Raw genomic sequence first — 14,939 nt, 5'->3', positions numbered from 1 at the left:
CAGTGCCTCTCTCCCTCCCACCCCCATCCCATGTTGCTGAAGGGGATAAAATCCCTTCAGTGACTTACCTTAATCCAGCGCTGATGTCCCTCCACACTGGGTCAGACTTCGCCCACGCTCGTCCCCCGACGTCAGCCGGGGGGAGGGGGGGACCTAATGCGCATGCGCAGCATTATTCAATACTTTCCTATGGGGATTCCGTCGACGCTGGAGGAACTCATGCATAGCATAGCATGAGGACCTCCAGAGTCGTTTAAAACACTTTTTCTGATATACAGCCACTAGAGGAGGACTTAACCCTGCAAGGTAATTATTGCAGTTTATAAAACCTGCAATAATTACACGTGTGTAGGGTTAAGGGTGGTGGGAGTTTGCACCCAGACCACTCCAATGGCCAGAAGTGTTCTGGGTGCCTGGAGTGTCCCTTTAATGTTTACCATATAAGCCCAATTGTTTTGTTGTGATTAAATCTCAGTTATTCAAAAATAAATATGCAAAAGTTGTCACTAAATTTAGAATAATGTGTTCTATGTAGAGTTGTGACCATAGCAAATATGGCTATAAATTATATTTTCTTGTTAGCTCAAATACTTGGAACCTTGTTGCTACCTCTGTCTCATTGTCTTACATAGTTACATAGGCTGAAATGAGACTTGTGTCCATCAAGTTCCTTCCTCACATTTGTTTTTTGCTGTTGATCCAAAAGAAGGCAAAAAAAAAAAAAAAAAAAACAGTTTAAGGCACTTACAATTTTGCAACAAACTAGGAAAAAAAAATAATTCTTGACCCCAGAATGGCAGTCAGATTTATCCTTGGATCAAGAAGCATTTACCCTACATAGAAAAATTATATCCTTGAATATTCTGTTTTTGCAAGTATGCATCCAGTTGCTGTTTGAACATCTGTATGGACTCTGATAAAACCACACTTCTTACAATGACCTTTATTCTTCCCTAGCAGATCTGATGACTTTATAGGAGAACTGTCACTTCCCAGAATGTATACTGTAATGTTTACATATCCCTATATTTATCAAATATATATTAGTGAGGTGGGAAAAGGCAAATTAATTGTAACATTTTTCACATCTATATCCTGCAACTGGGCTCCTCCTTCTTTTCTTCCTGTCAATTCATGTCAATCATTGTTATGCCCTCTGTCAGTCAGCAAGTGATTGAGAGAAATGGTTGGTGGCTATGTTTAAAAGTTTTGTGTTCTGAAGATTAGTCTAAAATATTCTATGTGGGACCGACCTCATTTTGGTCCTTTATGGTGTTAATATTTCTGAGAGTCTGAAGCACTATGACTGTGTAATGTGCATTATGTGATGTACCATGAACATCTTTCTTTGCAAGATATAACTTCAATAAAATACAAACTGAAATAACAAAAGTGGGGCATGTTGCTTCACCCCTTTTCTATATTTGCACCTTTAAAAACTTTTTAGAACAGAACACTTTTTTTTCATATAACTTTTTATTGTTTTGCAAGTTATGGGGTACAGAAAAGAGAGGGGGGGGTACGAGATTACATATTTCAGCAAGTTATACAATATGCGAACGTGTTATACAGAAATAAGACACAAATTCATTACTATACAATTTGGGATGACACAGTGGGGTGGTAGTAGGGGAGAGAAGGCCTACAGGGCAAAGAGGGGTGGAGGGATAGGTAGGGTTGAGCAGCGGTGGGTCAGTGTTCTTACATCTCATGGTATGGCCATGCACATTGGTAGTAACCTGATAAGTTATCTGTCGGAGCATTCGTTACGGGTTTTGTTTGTTCAATACTTTAGCATATATTGTCCGCCATGGTTGCCATGCGGTTTCGAACCGTTGTGTGTCTGCACTTTGGTGCGCTGATATGCTCTCATAAATCTGATATTGTTGGATCTTGTCCCATAACTGAGACTTGGATGGGCAGGCTTGTGATTTCCAGTTAGTTGCTATAAGGTTCCTAGCAGCTAATAGTATGAGAGCACTAATTTGCTTGTGTTCCCTAGGAATCCTGGTCGGGAATATAAGCAGGAGGTACGTTTGGGGATTCGGGGTGAGGCTCCCCACGCCCAGCACCTCCAGCAAACTCCGGACTTCTGTCCAGAGGGGCTGAATCACTGGGCACGACCACCATATGTGGAAAAAAGTTCCCATCTCCTTGGAGCACCTCCAACACGTTGGCAGCACAGTAGGGTAAATTTTGTGTAGTCTCAGTGGTGTCAGGTACCATCTGTAGAGCAGTTTTCTATGTGCTTCAATGTGTGTGTAGCATTTAGTGAGTTTAGAGAGACCGTTGAGGGCCTGAACCCAATCTTCAGTGGATAAATTGAGGGAGCAATCTTCCTCCCATTGCTTTTTACACTGGGGAGTTTGACGGGGGACTACTTCTTCCCACATTTTATAGCAGAGGGAGATAGACTTGGGTTTGCTTGGTACGGCCCAGCATCTTTCTATAATTCCCTCTGTTGAAGGGTTTTTCTCACGGGTATCGTCTTGTTTTTGTACGTGAGTCAGTATGGTACCTTTAAGTCTGAGGTATGTGAATAGTTCCACCGGTGGTAGGTGCCATTTCGCTTGTATGTCAGCGAACTGTATAACCTCCCTGTCCTCCAGCAGGTGTTGTATGTTGGTGATACCAGCTTTAACCCACCTGTTTAGAGGTAGGTGCGGTGAAGTGGCTTTTAGAGCCGATAGTGGTGCCCTGACGTGATACATGGTTTTACATCCTAGTGAGGACATGAACGTGTCCCAGATGCTGAGTGTGAGAGTGGTGGTTGGGTACAGGGCTAGTCCGGGGGGTCTTAGGTGTTTGGGTGTCCACAGGGTGTCAACCATGTTCCCTCCCTGAACCTGTTTGTTCTCCATATCTACCCAGCTTAATTCTCCTTTAGGGGAGTGTAGAAGGATCCCGGCTGTTAGCGCTGACGCTTTGTAGTATTGGGCTATATTTGGTAACCCCACCCCCCCTTGTTTGACTTGTGTGTACAGGAGTTTGGCAGGGATCCTAGGTCTTTTATTGTCCCATATAAAGGCATTACATATTTTTTGTAGGGTTTTGAGTATGGGTTGTGCTATCTTTAGGGGAAGCATGCGAAAGATGTATAGGACCTTGGGCAATATGGTCATTTTGAAGGCGTTAATCCTTCCCAACCAAGAGATATGTGTATGTTTCCATCTCAGTGTCTCCGTTTTGCACATGTTGGGGAGAGTTGAAAGATTTAAGCGGGCAGTTTTGTCAACTGAAGGCGCAATTTTAACCCCCAAATATGTAAGGGAGGATGACCTCCAATCGAATTGGTGTTTGTCTTTTAGAGTTGTTATGCGGCCTGAAGGCAGGTTAACTGGTAATGCCTGGGTTTTGTCCTGATTTAATTTATAGTGGGAAACCAGGCCAAAGTCTTTAAGGGTATGTACCAGGTGGGGTAGTGAATGTTCCGGGTCTGTTAACGTCACTAGGACATCATCGGCGAATAGAGCCAATTTGTGTTCTTGGCCTAGTACTCGTATTCCTTTGATGTTTTGATGACTGCGGATCTTTTGGGCCAAAGGTTCTAGTGACAGAATATATAGGAGGGGGGATAGAGGGCAGCCCTGGCGTGTCCCATTGGTGATATGGAATTTGTCCGAGATGAAGCCTCCACTAGAAACCTTGGCAGCTGGCGTGCTATACAGTGCATTGATACTTGTGATCATTTCTGGTGGGAACCCATATTCTTCTAAGACCCTAGACATGTATGTCCAATTGAGGCGATCGAAGGCCTTCTCCGCGTCCAGCGCAAGGAGAAGGCCCTCTGTGTTGCTCTTATCCATACATGCCAACGTGTTTAGAATGCGTCGGGTGTTATCCGAGCCTTGTCGGCCGCGGACAAACCCTGATTGGTCGTTATGCACTAGTTGCGTGAGGAAGGGGGCTATTCTGTTGCTAAGTATTTTGGCGTATATTTTGGCATCTCCATTCAGCAATGATATGGGTCTGAAATTTTTACACTGTGTAGGTGGCTTCCCGGGTTTAGGGAGTGTGGAGATGTGGGCCAGGAGAGTCTCTTCTGGTAAGGCACCTTTGTTGCTACTCTGCCTATATAATTTTAGCAGGTGAGGTGAGAGGACAGCTGCAAACTGCTTGTAGTAAGTATTTGTGAGTCCGTCAGGTCCTGGTGACTTGCCTGTGGGCAACGCCTTGATCACTGCCGAGATTTCGTCCAGTGATATAGGCTTCTGCAAGGCCTCTATTGCGGTTGGGTTCAGTGAGGGTAGATGTAGGTCCGATAGGAAGTTGTCTATGTCTGTTTTTGTCGGGACTATAGTTGTTCCTTCGTGTTGAAGGTTATATAGTTGGCCATAGTACTTTGCAAAGGCATTTACTATCCCCTGAGGGTCAATAATTTTGTGGTTATTGCTATCTTGTAGGTGGGCAATTCTGGAGGCGACGGTTTTTTGTTTTATTTGTGCTGCTAATTTGGCTCCCGCCCTGTTCCCTGCTGCGAAGAATTTGTGTTTTGATTTTTGTAAAAGGTAGGTAGTTTTAGCCAGTTCAATATCCCTCAACTGGGATTGGAGTGCCAATAGTTTTCTCTGTAGAGTGTTATTGGGTGATCGTTTGTTCTCGTGTGTGAGAGTTTTAATCTCATTGACTATAGTCAAGTATTGCGTTTGTCGTACTTTTTTGGTGTGGCTAGCGTGTTTGATAAAGCTTCCTCTAATGACCGCTTTATGAGCTAACCAGACGTAGTCTGAGTTAATGTCCTGTTGATCGTTGTCTGTAAAATAGTTCTTGAGGTCTGTTGTTATTTGTTTGACTATGTGTGGTTGTGTTAGCAATTGGTTGTCTAGCCTCCAAGATGTTTGGCCTGTATTAGGGAATCTCTCTTTGAGTGTTAATGTGATAGGAGCGTGGTCTGACCACGTGATGTCTCCAATTTCTGTGTCCAGTATTTTTGTGAGGGATGTGGTCTTTATTAAGAACCTGTCTATCCTGGAGTAGCTGTTATGCACCGCAGTGTAGCAGGTGTAATCTGTTTCAGAGGGGTGTGTGATTCGCCAAGGGTCTACAAAGTCATGTGTTGCTAAGACTTCTTGAATGTTACGTGACTGTGTGAGCCTCCTCTTGGAGGTGGTCGTTGCCACTGTTTTCGAGGCTGATGAGTCTCTAAAGCTATCTAGAAGAAAATTGGTGTCGCCTCCAAGTATTACCTCCCCAAATTTATACAGGTTCAATAATGCAAACATTCTAGACATAAACTCCTCTTGGTTATCGTTAGGCCCATATATGTTCATTAAGGTGAAGGGGTTATTGTTGAGATGGCATTGAATTATCAGGTATCTACCTTTTTTATCAGTGATTTTTCGGATCAGTTCAAAAGTAGTTTGTTTGCTAATTAAAATGGACACTCCCCTTTTTTTTGTTGAATAGCAGGAGTGATAGTCTATAGGAAACCAGGGTGAATTGAATCTGGGGCGAGATCCCCATTTAAAGTGGGTTTCTTGAAAAAAAGCGACATGCGCCTTCTGATTTTTGGCCTCCAGCAGTGCCAATCTCCTCTTATTGGGTGTATTTAGCCCTTTTACATTAAGAGAAAGTACCTTGAGGGACATGTCGCCAGTGGTAATTCTAGGTTCGTTGTCTACCTGAGCTTTGTGACAGCGCCGTCGGAGTGTGTTGGCGACACTGGTGGGGGGGGAGGGGGGAGGGTTAGGTAGCACTATATAACAGAAAAACGTGAACTATATACAAGCCCGATAGCCAGGTGGCTGGTGCAGAAATCTGCTGACGGGTAATAAAGTGGCTTAGTACTTAAGCCTTGTGGGGTACCGTGGGTGCTGTCGTTGCGTTACTAATGGGGTATGCACACGTGGGGAAAAGCTAAAATAAAGATAACTCAAATTAGTGGGTGTGCTCCACTGGTAACACTCGGTATCAGAAATCACAATTCGTAGAGAAAGCGAAATATTCAGTATTATAACAATATCTAACTAATAGTTGTAACAATCATATATAATCAGCCGCCTCGTGTGGACTCTCGGCTGTACGCCACCATTAAAGTGAAGACAGGTATGAGGGTGCACAGGGGGATTTGCGTATATAGTCTCTGTTAACATATACATATCTGTGGTTTATCAACGATGGGCAGGAACGGTGCGCCCCAAGTTGTCGTCGTGTCGCTGGTATCTTTCTGGAATGTTCATGTTGTGCCAAGGGAGCGAGTTGTGGCCTTTCGTCTGCTTTCGGGGTGGTGATGTCGTCGGGGATCTGGAGCTGCCTGGCGGTGGTGGTATAGGAATGTCCCATTCTTTGAGTAGTCTCGCGCCGTCACGTGGCGTGGAGATTATCTTGTCAGTTCCATTCCTTTTAAGTAGTAATTTCGTTGGGAATCCCCATTTGTAAGGGATGTTAGCCGATCGTAAAGCAAGGGTTATTGGTGCAAATTCTCTTCTCTTGAACATAGTCGCTGCTGATAGATCAATGAACAACTTGATTTCTGCAAACTGTTGTGGCAGCGGAGGGTGCTTCCTGGAGGCCTGCATGATTTGGTCTTTCACTGTAAAGTAGTGGACTCTGGTGATTACGTCCCTTGGTGTGGAGGAAGGCAGGTGTTTAGGCTTAGGCAGTCTGTGCGTGCGGTCTAGCCGGAGGTCTGAGGCCTCTAACTCTGGGATGAGTGCCTTAAACATGTCCTGTACAAATTTAGGCAGGTCTTGTGGGCCCACTTCCTCAGGCACCCCCCTCAATCTTATGTTGTTTCTTCTGTCTCTGTCCTCATTGTCTGCTATTTTCCCTTCTAAGTATTGTACCTTTTGCTGCAATGCAGTGTGTGCTTCTGCTAAGTCGTTGTGGGCTTCCCTTAGCCCTTCTGTCGCCTCCTCTAAATGCGCCGTCCTGTCCCCTAGGGCCTGGATGTCTGCCCTGACGTCCGCCGCCATTTTAGAGAAATCGGAACGGAGAGTGGACTGCAGGGACTGCAGCATGTGGCTCACGGAGGCATCCGTGGCCGGTTGGGTACAGGGGGGGTCCGTTGGATCCTGACACTCACCCGGTTCGCAGTCTATAGCTGTGGGGCTGCGGTCGTCGGCGCCATCTTGGCTGTCACTGCGGCCCGTTGTGAGGTGCGAGTGGAGGGTTCTCTGCTTCATTTTTTTCGTTGACTTAGTCGACATGACTTCCCCTGAGCTCTCCTCGGTTTTCAGTCGTGTTTTGGCGGTGTAATGCTGTGTTACACGCTGTGTTAGTCCACGGAATGGCGGAGCGCTCAGATTATGCGACTGCTTCCATGCGGAGTCAGGCCACGCCCCCAGAACAGAACACTTTTAATACATAATACCACAGTATTTTTGTTTCTAATCTTCTTCTGCAATATCTGCACTGTCAATATTCGCCTTGCTTGAACTAGGTTATGAAAATTTTTAAAATACATTTAAAAAAGTCTTAAAAATAAATAAAATTTCTTTAAATAAATCTAAATCTAAAAAACGAATCCAATAAAAAGAAAACAAGTTAAAGGTGATTTGCAATATTTTACCAATGGTTTAAACTCTAAGAAGTGGTAGTATCCCTTGCAGGGGGTAGTGTAATATTTTTTTTTTTTAACCAAATTCTCAATCTCCTCTCTGTCTTCTGCTCTTCCTTGTTTTTGCAAGTCCATCTATCCAACCACATTTTTATTTGTTGAGTCTGATGTCCTCTACATATCTCTTGATTGAGTTTGTCTTTTCCTTGCACATTTCTGAGCCTGAGCAATAGCACATAGGTGATACAGACTACATAAGTAAAATTATGCAGGCCAAGAAGTTTCAAGAGTATGTAAAAATGAAAAAAATAAGACATGTATTTACTGTGAAACATTTACAAAACAGGAAAGGTAAATAAGCAATTTGAGTAGTCTCATGATTGCGGAAAAAATAAATATGTATTCACTGTTAACCATTTATAAAACAGGAAAGGTAAATAAGTAAATCGGTTAGTCACAAGGTTCCTCTCATGTGGAAATCCCCAATTCTTCGAGGCGGTAACATAGTTTACTTTTTGTGTTTGTCTGTTAAATCACTAACATACCATATTCTCACTTGCTGAAGAAGCAAAGAAAGACTTATTAACCCCTTAAGGACGGAGGCAGTTGTAAAAGTTCTGATCAAAACAAAATGTAAACAAACCTGGAATTTGAGCTATTTGTCTGAACAACCATAATTTAGCTCTTTCATATTAAGTATACCCACACGTATTCTATATGATTTTGTTCAGGAGAAAAGGAGCTTCCATTTCACTTCAAACATTTAGATATGAAACATAATGTAATATGAATAAAATCTAAAAAGGTTTGCAAATGGAATGTTATTTTTGAAGTTTAGCATAGCATTTTAACTGTGAATGTTATAATACTTTTAGCTAGTGTAATAAAACACACATATTTGTATTCAGCAATGTCTCATGAGTACAACAGCACCCTCCTTATATAGGTTTGATGGTGTTTTGAAAATTAAAGGGTCAAATATAGCACTTTCACCTTTTCAGTTTATATACCGTATATACTCGAGTATAAGCCGAGTTTTTCAGCACATTTTTTGTGCTGAAAAACCCCAACTCGGCTTATACTCGAGTCAATAGTCTGTATTACGGCAATTTGCATTGCCATAATACAGACTGGGGGCTGCAGAGATGTTACTTACCTGTCCTGCAGCTCCTGTCAGCTCTCTCCTCCTCCGCGCCGTCCGTTCAGCACCTCGGTCAGCTCCCAGTGTAAATCTCGCGAGAGCCGCGGCTCTCGCGAGACTTGCAGTGTGAGCTGACAGAGGGAGCTGACCGGACGGCGCGGAGGAGGAGAGAGCTGACCGGAGCTGCAGGAGAGGTAAGTAACATCTCTGCAGCCCCCACAGCCCCCCCACTGAACTACCATCCCCACTGGACCACCAGGGAAGGAGCCCCCCTCCCTGGCCAGCTAGCAAGCAGGGAGGGGGGACGAAACAAAAATAAATTAATAATAAAATAATAATTAAAAAAATATTAATAACATTACAAATAATAAATAATAATAAAAAAATATGAAAATAATTAAAAAAAATAAGTAAATAAAAAACATAATGAAAAAAAAATATTAAAATAATGTAAAAAATAAGAATAAAATTGCCCACCCCCCAAGGCTCTGCAACACACACATACACACACACACATACACACACACACTGCACTCATACACACACTGCATTCATACACACTGCATTCATACACACTGCATTCATACACACTGCATTCATACACACTGCACTCATACACACACACACACACTGCATTCATACACACACTGCATTCATACACACACACTGCACTCATACACACTGCATTCATACACACTGCATTCATACACACTGCACTCATACACACACACACATTGCATTCATACACACACTGCACTCATATACACACTGCATTCATACACACACACTGCACTCATATACACACTGCATTCATACACACACACTGCACTCATATACACACTGCATTCATACACACACACTGCATTCATACACACACTGCACTCATACACACGCTGCATTCATACACACACTGCATTCATACACACACACACTGCATTCATACACACACACTGCATTCATTATATACACACACTGGAAATAAATATTCAATTAATATAATTTTTGTTAGGATCTAATTTTATTTAGAAATTTACCAGTAGCTGCTGCATTTCCCACCCTAGTCTTATACTCGAGTCAATAAGTTTTCCCAGTTTTTTGGGGTAAAATTAGGGGCCTCGGCTTATATTCAGGTCGGCTTATACTCGAGTATATACGGTACATTGAAATTTGCCAGATTGCTTTGCCGGGCCTATGTTGCCTTTGAGACCTTATGGCAGTTCAGGAATGAAAATCACCCACATCATGGCATAGCATTTTCAAAAGTAGACAACCCAGGGTGTTCAAAATGGAGTATGTCCAGTTTATTTTAGTAGCCACTTAGTCAGAATCCCTGGCCAAAGTTAACTTGCATATTTTATTTTTCACACAAAAAGAGCTCTTTCACGGATGATGATATCATCATTGTAAATGATGATGATATATATATATATATATATATCATGCCCACCTTCCGTAAGGGGTTAAACTCAGAGAGAAAAGGCAATGAATGGGTGATTTGTGATAAAACTGCTACATAAAAAAGGCTGAATGGCACAAAATGAAGATACATTATCGATTATGGCAAAGTGTATATTTTCTTCTTAAGTTGAATTAGCGTGCTGCTAATTTGTGCTACAATAGGAATGGACCCAACAATTCAGTCTAGCTAAATTCCAAGTTAATAAACTTAAATGTTCTTGTTTCTTATTCAGCCCTGTAAAGTCACAAACAACATGGCAAACATGTAAAAGAAACTGCACATGGCAGATATTTAGCTGATCCAGAACTAGGTTTTTATAGACAACTTAAGCATGAAAGACAAAAACAACGCAAGGTGAGTGTGCATTTGAACAATATTTTAAACCTACATGTATTATACTGAAGAATGGCAGTAATGTGTGACAAAATGGCAGCAATATAAAGTCTGGAAATAGCATAAGTGTCCTAGGCTCCTCCTTTTTCGAAACCATATCATTTTGATGGACCTTGCACAAGGACATCTGCAGAAACCATGCTACCATGCTAAATTTTAACCATTTTAGCATGATAAGTAATGTGGGCCTTGCAATATATGCATAGGCGTGCGCAGCCCATTGCATTAGGGTGTGCACAAGCACACGCGGCGTATATATATATATATATATATATGTGTATGTATGTATATATATATATATAGATATATATATATATATATATAGATATATATACACACAGACACACAAAGCTGTGTGTGTGCTGTGTGAGGGTGCTGTTAGTGTGATGTGTGTGTGAGGGTGCTGGTAGTGTACTATGTGGGTGAGGGTGTTTGTGTGTGCGTGCTTGTGAGGGTGCTGTGAATGTACTGTGTGTCAGGGTGCTGTTTGTGTGTGTTTGCACTTGTGAGGGTGCTGTAAATGTACTGTGTGTGAGGGTGCTGTTTGTGTGTGAGGGTACTGGTAGTGTGCTGTGTGTGTGTGTGTTAGGGTCCTGTTTGTGTTTGTGAGGGTGCTGTTTGTGTAATGAGTGTGAGAGTGCTGTGTGTTTGTGAGGGTGCTCTGTGTGTTGGTGCTGTGTATGTGTGTTGGTGCTGTGTATGTGTGTGGGTGATGTGTATGTCTGTGGGTGCTGTATGTGTGTAGGTGCTGTATGTGTGTAGGTGCTGTATGTGTGTAGGTGCTGTATGTGTGTAGGTGCTGTGTATGTGTATGGGTGCTGTATGTGTATAGGTGCTGTGTATGTGTGTGGGTGCTGTATGTGTGTGGGTGCTGTATGTGTGTGGGTGCTGTGTATGTCTGTGGGTGCTGTGTATGTCTGTGGGTGCTGTGTATGTCTGTGGGTGCTGTGTATGTGTGTGCTGTGTATGTCTGTGAGTGCTGTATGTGTGTGTGGGTGCTGTGTATGTCTGTAGGTGCTGTGTATGTGTGTGGGTGATTGTGGGGGGTGGAGGTACATAACTTAATATCCCCCCTCCCTTCTTACTTTATGTAGGGAGGGGGGATCCTTCCTTGCTGCTTTCCCTGGTGGTCCAGTGGAGGTGGGGGCAGATCAGTTATCCCTTCTTACCTTATGCCTGGGAGGGGGGATCCTGCGGCTGCCATCCATCCCTGGTGGTCCAGTGGAGAGTGAACTCTAGCCCCGCAGGGCTAGAGTTCACTCACGCGAGATCTGAGCGTTGCCGCGGCAACGCTCAGATCTCGCGAGAGGAACCCGGCGGAGCTGCTGGCAAGAGCTACGCCGTTCCTCTCCTGCCTCCCTCACTGCCTGTGAGCCGGTGAGGGGAGGCTGAGAGCAGAGCCGGCGCTCGGATAGCGCTGGCTCTGCATGAGCCGACAGGGGAGATCCTGAGATCTCCCCTGCCGGTCTCAATACATAGCGCGTGCCGCGGGGATTAGGGTGTGCCCAGGCACACCCGGCACACCCCGTGCGCACGCCTATGAATATATGGTAAGTACTTGCAAAGATTAGCTCAAAAAATCCTAGGCATATACAGCATTATGTAGGCATATACAGACTAATACATTAAACTATTACGTTAATCTGAAATAATTATATATATATATTTCAAATGTCACACTTATCACAATATGACACAGCAGTTCCAGGACTACCTATGATTTTCCAAAAGACCTAAATAGTCTTTTGGGAAAAAACGTTTCTCATCGCTTCCATCTCTACTTTCGGTCTGGTATAGAACATTTCCTTCCTGGTGGATCTTCTGCTGGAGCTTCTGTTTACCATTCTATATCTCCTGCCTAGTGGTTCTAACACCCTGCGACGGTAGTCACAATCTCTGGGGATGGAAGAGAGACACTGAGTTGGTCCCCAGATTTGTTTTGTGTTTTGGTTACCCTGTGCCCATTATTGGAGTATGTTGGGGATGTTGAATGTATTGCTTGTCTGTGCCTCTCTTCCACCCACCCCCTTTTTCCTGTCCTATTGTTTCCCCAGCATGATGTTGTTCCAGGGACACTGCCAGACCAGTGGGTGGTTGAACTTGCGCGACTGGTCTGGATAGAATTGTGGGTAGACAACGGTTACCGGGCCTTACAATGGTGTGCAGTCCAGCAGGACCCGTGGCTATCTGATGATGACCCTCCAGAGGTTAAGGACTTTGTTGGCAGTGGCCTATTGTGGGAGGACTTTGAGCAGGGGGTTGATTTTGGGAGCTCTGCTGTTGCCCAACTCAGGGACATCCAAGAACTTAGGAGAAACCTCCTGGATCTGATTGAAGCGGAACCCAATCTGACCTACCAGCCACCCTGGAGTGGGAGCTTGAACAGGATTACAGGCCACTGTTTGATGCGGTACAGACATTGGGGATTTAATAGACTTCACAACCGAGGATGTTGGCCAGATAGGTGTGGAGGAACCTGTGTTTCCCTTACCTGAATCCCAGGGATACTGGGTAGCCATTCCAGATCCCCAACCTCCTGGCATGGAAACCCATGGAGCAGAGGTAGAGGCTGTCAGCCTTCCCCTATAAGCAGCAGATTGCGCTACTGGGAATAGAGGCAGTCGGTCTCTCTCCCAAGCAGCAGAGTGCATTACAGGGAGACGAGAGTATCGTCCTCCATCCCCAGCAGCAGAATGTGTTCTATGGAGGGGAGACAGTCAGTCTCACTCCCCAGCAGCAGTGAGTTATTGGGAGTGGAGACAGTCAGTCTCACTCCACAGCAACAGAATGTGGTCCAGGGAGGGGAGACGAATGGTCTCACTCCCCAGTAGCAGATTATGTTCCAGAGAAGGGAGACAAATGATCTCACTCCCCAGCGGCAGAGTGTGTTCCAGGGAGAAAAGCGTATTGTCTGTAATACTTTGGAATGAAAGTTCATTTGCAACTCAAATGCAGATGAATAAAAATATTTAATAATATCACTTTTCGAATTTTTGATTTATTGATTTTAGGTTTGTTGAATTTAATAATCTTCTGAAGCAATATAAATTGTAAATAATATTCCATAAAGTAAACGTAGATCCTTATTAGGATAGTTTAACACAGTCCACAGACTTCAGTAGAAACATGAAAGTGAACATACACCAGCTGTGAAGGTTACTTCCAGTAAAGCAATAAGTATAAGGAATATATATGTACATCAGAGGGAATGCCCGCCTGCCACGTCAAGGCAAACCTCTTAGGTGGATCCTACATTAACCATCACCTTGCTTCCTTGAGCTTCTGACAAAGATATCTCTAATGAGACAGAGAGGGGTGTTTTTTCATATACACCCCTACAGGTTTATTAACTATAGATGTACAATATTATTATTATTATTGGTATTTATATAGTGCCAGCTTATTCCACAGTGCTTTACAATAAAGATCATATGGTCACCCAGCATTGCTACCATGAAACTTATACAATTGTAAGGGAATAAGCAGTTACAAGCTGTGGTTTGCCAATATTTTAAAGGGTTGCAATGGAATGCTACATGTAATCTACTTTAATTATGCTAACTGGCCACATTTATTTCATAGAAAGCCTATACACTGTTAAAAGGAGCTTTGTACTAATACAGTCATCTTGTGAATATTTTACAAACCTATAATATACAGAGTAAGTTAACAATATGATTTATTATGTCAAAACAATTCCTGGAACGGAGAGCATGCTGGACAGTACAATAACTTGACAGATTTAGCTTCACCAAAATGGAAATAGAAATGTGAATTGTGAATTGTACCATATGGCTATAAATATTTTACTTGTTAGTCAAAATGGCACTTGAGAAAAAAAATCAATTATTTTCTTCTTTTCAGATGACCTAGTTCTATTAATTAGCATTTTTGTGTGCAATATGTATAATATAATATGTATAATAACAGCTTGTACAGGTTAATAATTTAGCATGGTGGAGGAGGGGTATCACTCACTTTCCAATTAATTGTGGTGAATTGAAAAAAATAATGTAGGTCAAACTAACGGAGTACAAAACTCAGTTGCTTCTTTTATCCCCATAGTATCTATGTTACTTCTTGACTTCCTAGGCTATTTTTGGACCATCCTGTTTTGTATCCTGTATTCAGTGCCATTACGAGCGCTCAGATGCCCATCTCAAAGTACTCTGAACAGCATGGAGAGGTGAAGCGTAGCAAGGAATTATATTACATGTAGGGGTTATACTGAACTTTATTGCAACTGTGCAGAGGTATTTATACTCACAGAGGGCCATTTGCATATGATAGGTTAATTAACAGTACATACAGTCAGGGCCGGCCTTAGGCCATTAGGCGCCCTGTTCGAAAAGTCTTCACGCGCCTCCCCCCCTCAAGTTGCCTGTATACAGTCACACACACACACAGGCACAAGCAGACAGTCACACAAACAGTTACAAGCAGACAGT

The sequence above is a fragment of the Pelobates fuscus genome, chromosome 2 (genome assembly GCF_036172605.1).
Source record: "Pelobates fuscus isolate aPelFus1 chromosome 2, aPelFus1.pri, whole genome shotgun sequence".
Taxonomy (NCBI): Eukaryota; Metazoa; Chordata; class Amphibia; order Anura; family Pelobatidae; genus Pelobates; species Pelobates fuscus.
Note: the sequence above shows the minus strand (reverse complement) of the source record.